Raw genomic sequence first — 7,678 nt, 5'->3', positions numbered from 1 at the left:
GTTTACTCAGGTCCAGCATCGCATTTAAAAGAGAGGGCTCCCCACGTAGCAGCAGACCGATTCTGGAGTTCCGCAGCAAGGTGGCAATGAAGGCCTTGGGGCGAGGGTGACCTGTCACTAAGACCACCAGCGCAGTTTCTAACGCTGCTGCTCTGTTTAGAACTTGGAACATACTTTTTTCCCCATTCTTTGTTCAGACACACTTCTACATGGAGGGGGGCCTTCTCTCTCCTTTTGTGGTGACCGTCCAATCCGGTCGATTCGAAAGGCACAGCCTGGGACCCAATTGCAGGCACACTGGTGTAACAGAAAGTGCACCAGACTTAGCAGGGCTAGGATCCATGAAAGGATCCCAGCTCTTCCGTGTACCAGCTGCGTGCCTCAGACAGGTCCCTTACCCTCTCTGAGTGTGTTTCCTTGTCCGTAAAAACAGGGTGCGTATCACATACCTCACAATAAAAGTAAGCGATGGAACGAAGTGACGCGTGTGAACGTGCTCTGTAAGCCATGGAGGATGGTACCTGTAGATGTCCCAGGGGCACCTCCCTTGGCCTAGCACTGTCCAGGCACCGTTTTTCTTAAGCTGAGCTGTTATCAAACCATATTTACTACAAGCGAGAGATGGGTAGAAGCGACTCCCCCTGCCTCGTGCATTGGAAAGACTAGGACGTAGGGGTGCTAAGGGTTGCTTAGAAACAGTCTCCATCAAGAGCTCTCGTAGGGAAGACGTGGTGCTCCTTCCCGGGGATCGTGAGAGCAACCAGCTCCCCTTCCTCCTGGAGGAGGAAAAGATCCATGCCTAGGAATTCTGTCTAAGCCCCCACCCCCACCCCCAGCAGTGTTTTGGAGCTCATTTAAGGGGAGTCCCAGGATGAATGGAGATTAAGTCGTACTTACTACTCATTTTTAAGGGCAGGAGTGAGATCAGATCTGTTTAAAGGAGGGAACGAAACCATATGCACAGAGAAGGCAAGGTGAAGGTTACTCCATGCCAACGGGAGCCTTTAAACATCATTACCTACTTTCGTAGCAAGTGGGTCAAAAATAATTAAAAGGGAGTATGGGGTGAACTTCCTTTTCTGTCTTCTGCTTCCACTCCGTTTCATTGAAATATTAAATGCAGATGGAAAATTTTGAAATGATACGTTGAGATTATACTTGTGCCGGCAGAAAGCGTGTACAGGTCCCCTGTGGTGCTTTTCAAAATGCAAAAACCTGCTGAGTCTTTTCAAACAGAAATGCTTAGACTCTGAGCGTAAAGGAAGTGGCCCAATTTTTAGAAAAGAAGGCAGTACTTGTAAATGTGTGTCGTTTGGGATTCTGGGGAGAACCTGGTGGGATGGAACTACGTGAAAAGCAGGGTGGGGTTCAGGGGAGAAGTACGTCACAGCAGACTCCCTCCTTTCCCTACTTCCTGCTTCCCTCGGGTTCCCTGTGCCTGTCCCTCCTCTGGGACACAGTCAGTCCTGCCACAGAGCAGCTTTCCAGGCACATGGTGGGGCAGCGGGAAGGAGGAGGCCTGGAGGATGGATGCTTAGACCCAAGGGTCTTCGCACGGGAAGAAAGTTTTGCCGTAAAGACAGACCGGTTGGGGAGAGCTTTTGGAGCGGGTCATAGCTGCAAGGGGAGGGGCCCCTGCTGCTCTGCAGAGCTGGCCCAGGGCCCCGGGATGCCGTGCTGCTGGGCCACGAGACCAGACCACTTTGCATCTCGGCTCTGCCATTTTTAGGGTATCTTTTAGCTTTTTAGATCGCACTGCCCTTTCCTATGAACCAAGGACATTACCTGCTCTGTGAACCAAGGACATTACTGAGATCAAATAATAGGACCTATGTGATAGTTATTGGCAAGCTGTAATATCCAGTATATATACATATGTATATGTGGTTTTTCTTTTAATTATCAATTTGATGTTACTCTTTCTCAATTTCCTCTCTCACCAAACCCTCCCTCAATCCAAACTCTCCCCCCAACCCATTGCAAGCCTTGTGACAGAAATCAGAAACATTGTGTCATCCAAGGTGTCATACAAGGCCAGAAAGACACAAAACTATCAAGTGCAATTGGCTAGTTAAGCTCACCTCTCTTTTAACGTCAGGCTAATGAGTCCCAGACCCAAAAGACAACTTATGTCTGTCGCTTAACCCCAGAGGCCTGCCAAAGTTAGAGATCAGAGCTTACAAATTCAATATTACCCTTTATATTCTGTTTTCCTCCTAATTGAAGATTGACTCTGTTTACATTAAGCAAAAATGACTAATGATCTGAAAGTTTTCTACAATAAAATATTAGCAGCAATTACCATCTCCTGCGTTTGTAATTAATAATGTAGTTTTTCACATTGCAGAAAAGGAGGCATAGGAAAAAAAACACGCTAATTTCCTTCAAGTCCTAAAACGAGCATTTAGAGGTTAGATTCTTCACCTCCAAATATTTTGTTTTCTTTGCGGATTTCGATTCAGATGCTATTGAGTATCTTGTTTAAAACTTAGGCAGTTGTCAGCTAAGACTATGAATACTTGTGGTTTGCTTTCAAGTTGCGAGTTGTGAGCACACCTTCAGCTTACTGGAATATTGGTTATTTCAGTAAATATATGCATTAGAAAATAAGATAAACTTGGTTTCTGCTTGCCTCTAATTTGTATTTTATTCATACTTAAGTTATCTCCATTCATTAATTTAGTATTTACAAATTACATAATAATAAGAAATGAGCAAGAAAACAGAACGTTCAAAGATCAAAGTAGGACCAGATTTGCAACAAGAAGTAGCTGTTTGTGTTAAGATTATATTTGCTCTTTTAAAGTTGACAAACTGGAGCAATTACTTATGGAAATATTGATCAAAATAGACTTTGTCATGATAACGTGTCTGAACTGTTCCATATCTTTTTAAAAACTAACTTTCTGCTTTTGAAAACTAAATGTTAGCAGATGTTCGTCTGTTTCCAAGACTTTATCCGCCTAGCATTTATTAACTTTCACAATGAGGTAACGGTTTTGCTCTCTGGTTAAATACAATACACACCCTTCCTAAGTAAATCGTGTGTGCTCTGTTACTTGGACCTGGAGTCTAATGTATTGCATTTGGAATGTGTGTGTAAAAACCAATGATTTTGAAAGATTAACGCATGAATGTGGACAGCATGAAATGACAAAAATGTTTACTCCATACTCATGAAGTGTGAAAGTTTTCATTTTTCCTCATTGCCTCGGTGCTCCTCAGTAAGCCCTGAATATTCACCGGTTGGATGATCGGAAAGAAAGTATCACAGTGTTGGAAGACTATATTCTCATTTTCGTGATGGTGGATGTTATTGTTTTGGGGTCTTAAGTCTCTTCCTATGTTCGGATGAAATTGTAACTCTTTAATCTTGTGTGTGGCCCATTAGCTCAAGGTTTTAGAACCCCATTTGTGTTCTACAAGGTCATAGAGATTCATCCCCCATGTGGCCCATGTAAATGGCATCCAGCAGCTCCAGGCAGGTGAGTGAGAAGTTGTAGGATTTATGCTGATTCACAGCTTCCTGAAAAACAAGTTAAAGCATGTGTCCTGTCAGGGTGTGTGGGTGGTGTCTTCCTTACACCGCTGAGTCAGCACATGGAAGCTGGAAATCGGATCACCCAGCAGAGACCATCCCAGCAGAGTGCACTGGACCTCCTGGGTGTCTGCACCCACGAACCGTCACAACCCGAAGCCCCGGAAGGGGACCCCAGGTGAACCCCGGAACTCCTGTGATAGGATAAAAAGTGTTCCAGGGAGCTGGACCCGGCAGGGGTGTAGCCATGTTGTACGTTTGCTGAATTTAGTTCTGATGAGAAGGTACATGTGACCTAATTGAGCGAAAGAAAAAAAAAATGGGAATCTGGAAGTAATTGCTGGTTCTCTGTCTGCAGATTATTGTATTTAGGATGCAGTTTTCTGCTGCTGCCCTCATTTCTGTTTGGGTCATTAGCCCTTGTCGAGAGTCTTCATCCCCAATCGGATGGTCTTGAAAGTCAACTTTAAAAGAATATCTCATCCTAAAAAAGCTAAATAAACTACTGATATTGATGACAGGATGATTTAAACATTTTTCCTATGCATGACAGTATTTTAAATGTGGCTTTTTCAAAGGAGAACCAAAAATACTTACTGTAGCCTTAGTGAAACACCTGAACTGAAATTCATATCTTAAAATCTTTTTGAATCAAATGACTTGGGTAAGTGTGCTGCTGAGTGTGAAGCTTAGCCCCACCAAGAATTATGCTGTCAAGTCGCACACTGAAAGTGACACCCATGATGTTTTCCCCATATTTTGTCTGGACCGTGCACTGCTTGGGTGAGTCTTTTGCAAGTTTATGTCTATGCTGTCAGGCAGTCAGTTCAAGTTCAAAGTTACCCTCCCTCCTGTTTTTGTCCCTACTATCATACACATGTACCTATGCACCAGCAAGCCCCTAGCTGCAATCTTGGGACTCAACTTCAACAGGAATCTCCTCGTTATTCCTTCTGCCCACAGTCTCCCTCTGAGGCCGTCCATTTTGCATATTGTTATAAGATAAATCGCTTCACCCACCTGCCCCCAAATCTTCCGTGATCCTCTGCTGTTGAAAATCCGCCATTTCTCATTCACTGCTCTGATACATTAGGTCATTTTACAGCTGCTGTGGTCTGGAAGGTAACATAAAGCGTCGTCGGGTCTGACCTGAATCCTCATTGCTCCTTCCTGACAAGCCACCTTCTCCTCCCACTGCTGAAGTATCTTCTGTGATGCGGAATATACTGTTTGTTCATGCAGCTGACACTTTTAGAAAGTTCTTCCTTAGAGCAAGTATAACTCTAACTAGTTCTGTACCAAGACTCTGTTCATGCTTTATCCTCAGCCAGGAAACTTTGAGTCACCTACTGTTTTAAAGCATAGATTTTATTATTATTTGGATATGGCGAGGCCAAGATACATTGTGTTACTCACAGTTTCCAAGAGGACAGAGCATGGCAGGCCATGGGGGCCACATGGCGAAGCACCAGGCTTGGTTTGGAGGCAGAGGGAGCAAGGAAAAACGCAGTCGAGAACTTTTAGTATGGTTTTCTTGGTGAGGAATGGACAAGGCAGGGTAAGCAGGCTAGGTGGAGTTAGAGTTGGCTAGTTAAATAATTTCAGCAGGCTCTGGACGAGGACTGTCTCTGGTTGTCTGATGTCTGGCCCTGAGGTGATCAGGGCATGCAGAGAGTGACCTTGAGTGAGCCTCACAGAGCAGATGGTTGGGCTGTGGATTCCGAATGGGTTAGTTTGCATATGAAGGCGTGCTCACAGGTGAGCCCTCACCACCAACACTTTGCTATCTCTAGGGATTAGCGGGCCCTGGAAAGGGGTGATCCCTCCAGAGTCAGCAAAGCCCCAGGATATCAACGCATCCAACACACAGAGTTAAAAGACGTGATTCATACACTGCTCACTCTTACAGCCCCATCTCAGTTACAAACTAGCTATGTAACCTTGAATGAGAACCTCAAGTTCCTTGTGAAGACTCAAAGGTTATAGCCCAGCCAAGAGCCCACTGTTTCTTCTTTGTGGGGATGAAGCCTCTGACCCTTCCAGTGGTTTTTCCTCATGCCCAGGTTCTTTCAGTTCATATTCCCAGTGGGAAGGTCCCAGGAAACGCCCGGGACTGCGCGTGAGTGGACCGGCGTGCTCTCCCTGGCGAGGGAGCCAAGCGGGCCGATCAGCAGCAGGCGCCCCGAGACTTCGCTCTCGTCTCTTTCACATGTGGACTTTTCCGCCTACACTTGTGTTCCTTACTGCTTCGGCCAGTGGGCTCTCTCTGGGATGTGATCGTCAGCCCTGCCACTCGGATAGCTTTTGAGTTCTTGGTCTGAGCCAAGTGATTGTTCAGTGCATAATATATGTCTGTGACCCATTTGACAGGTGGCATTTGATAACGCCCTTGTGAAGGAAAGCTAAACATAGCATTGACTTACAAGTATAAGACAAAGTATGGCAGACCCTCTACTATACTACAGCTTGGAAAAATAAATCTCCATTTTATTAATCGAGTTGGCAGTAAAGAGGACTGTGGAACTCATGTTTAGAGACAAGAGCGGAAAATGAAATCCCTTTATTGACGCCGGTGCCAGTACGTGAGCTGTAAAGATCGGAAGGCGAAATGTTAATCCATTTGGCACAAATTAATAATCATTCTGTAAACTTAAACAGTGTGGAAAATATTCTGTGTTGGTGTTCACCGTGGAAAAATCAGAAGGAACAGTTCTTTGTTGTTCAGAATAGTCAAGTTTTTTCCCCCTCCGATGTATCAAGAAATTTTAATTGTGTTGTGAAAAGTTTTAAATTTCTTAGAAAACCTATAAGTTAGATTTCATAAATATTGGTGTTAATCAGAACATTATATGTTTTGTAACATGTAGGAGTAGGGATAGTTTACAGTGCTGTCTCATTAATACAGGATTTATTCAAACAGATGTAAAAAACAAGAATGGTATTTCACTAAACAAATGTACATTTTCAGATGTTAAAAAGATAGCAGCTAGCAACCCAGTTAGCATATAATTTTAATTCTCCTCAACTCATCAGGTTTTGCTTATGATGACCTAAATATGGCTTTTTAACTCTTAAAAGTTAAAAGGGGATTAAAATGATCAGCACTTTAAACACAAACAAAATGGCCACTAACGCTCGGAGTGGAAAAACCCTCAGATTCTGCTTTTTGTCTCTGTTCTGTGGGGAAGGCTGGGCCCATGCGAGAAGCATACTGGGGTGACCACTTTGAATTAGCTGAGCAGAGAGGCTGGTGGCAGGGAATAGGTGTGGTATGATCAGTGGGAGTGGTTAGAATTTGCCAAGACATAAGGGCAAACTTGCTCATCCCTGATAGAGGGTTATTTAAGAATATTGAAATCCACTGGTAAAAAAGAACTCTTGTAAACCAAAGGCATTACCCAAAACTTGGGACTGCTTTGTCTATGGTTTTGTTTTATTTTGTTTTTCTGACTCTCCTGGCCCTTCTTTGAGGACCCTAGCCCACTTTTTTCCTGCCTCAATGCCTGGACTTCCTTGGGTCCTTGGAGGCTGTCAGGAATTGTGAAGGGTCTGAAATTCTGCCATACTGGTAAGTTAATAAGTCTGCTTGCCACAGTTGGACGGATGCTGGTAGAAGACATGATACTTCCGGGTCAGAGATGAAGGACCATTTGTTACAGCCGTAGCTGTAGCCAGAGTGGCAGCATCCTTGTTCCAGTTCCCTGAGCCCCATCTCCCATAGAGCATCTCAGAGAGGGCCAGACGATACCAGCACATGCAGTGGGTTGCATTACAGGAGAGAAACTCTGGGCTCTGGGAACACGAATCTTTTATAATCGGCAGTAGGCATGCCTGCCTATGATATTGTGATTTATAAGAAGCATATATTCAGTCTTTGTCCCTGTTTCTGGCACAGAGCCCTTAAAACCCTTGGAATTTCCAAAGGGGTGAGAGTCATAAAAGTGTCTTTTGTTATATTAATGAAGTGACCTATGGAACACAGCTCAGGATGGGGGCTGGTCAGCAGAGAAACTAGCCATGTCATTAGCTTGGGGATTTTCAGTCCCACCCCCCAGACCTCCCAGGAGGTCTGGAGAGCTTCCAGGTTGGGGAACACATGAAGATTTGGGGAGAACAGCATGCCTGGAGAAGGCATGGAAG

The sequence above is a fragment of the Pteropus vampyrus genome, unplaced genomic scaffold, assembly GCF_000151845.1.
Source record: "Pteropus vampyrus isolate Shadow unplaced genomic scaffold, Pvam_2.0 Scaffold359, whole genome shotgun sequence".
In the NCBI taxonomy this organism is placed as follows: Eukaryota; Metazoa; Chordata; class Mammalia; order Chiroptera; family Pteropodidae; genus Pteropus; species Pteropus vampyrus.
The sequence above is the reverse complement of the archived record's forward strand: the minus strand, read 5'-3'. Positions refer to the sequence as shown.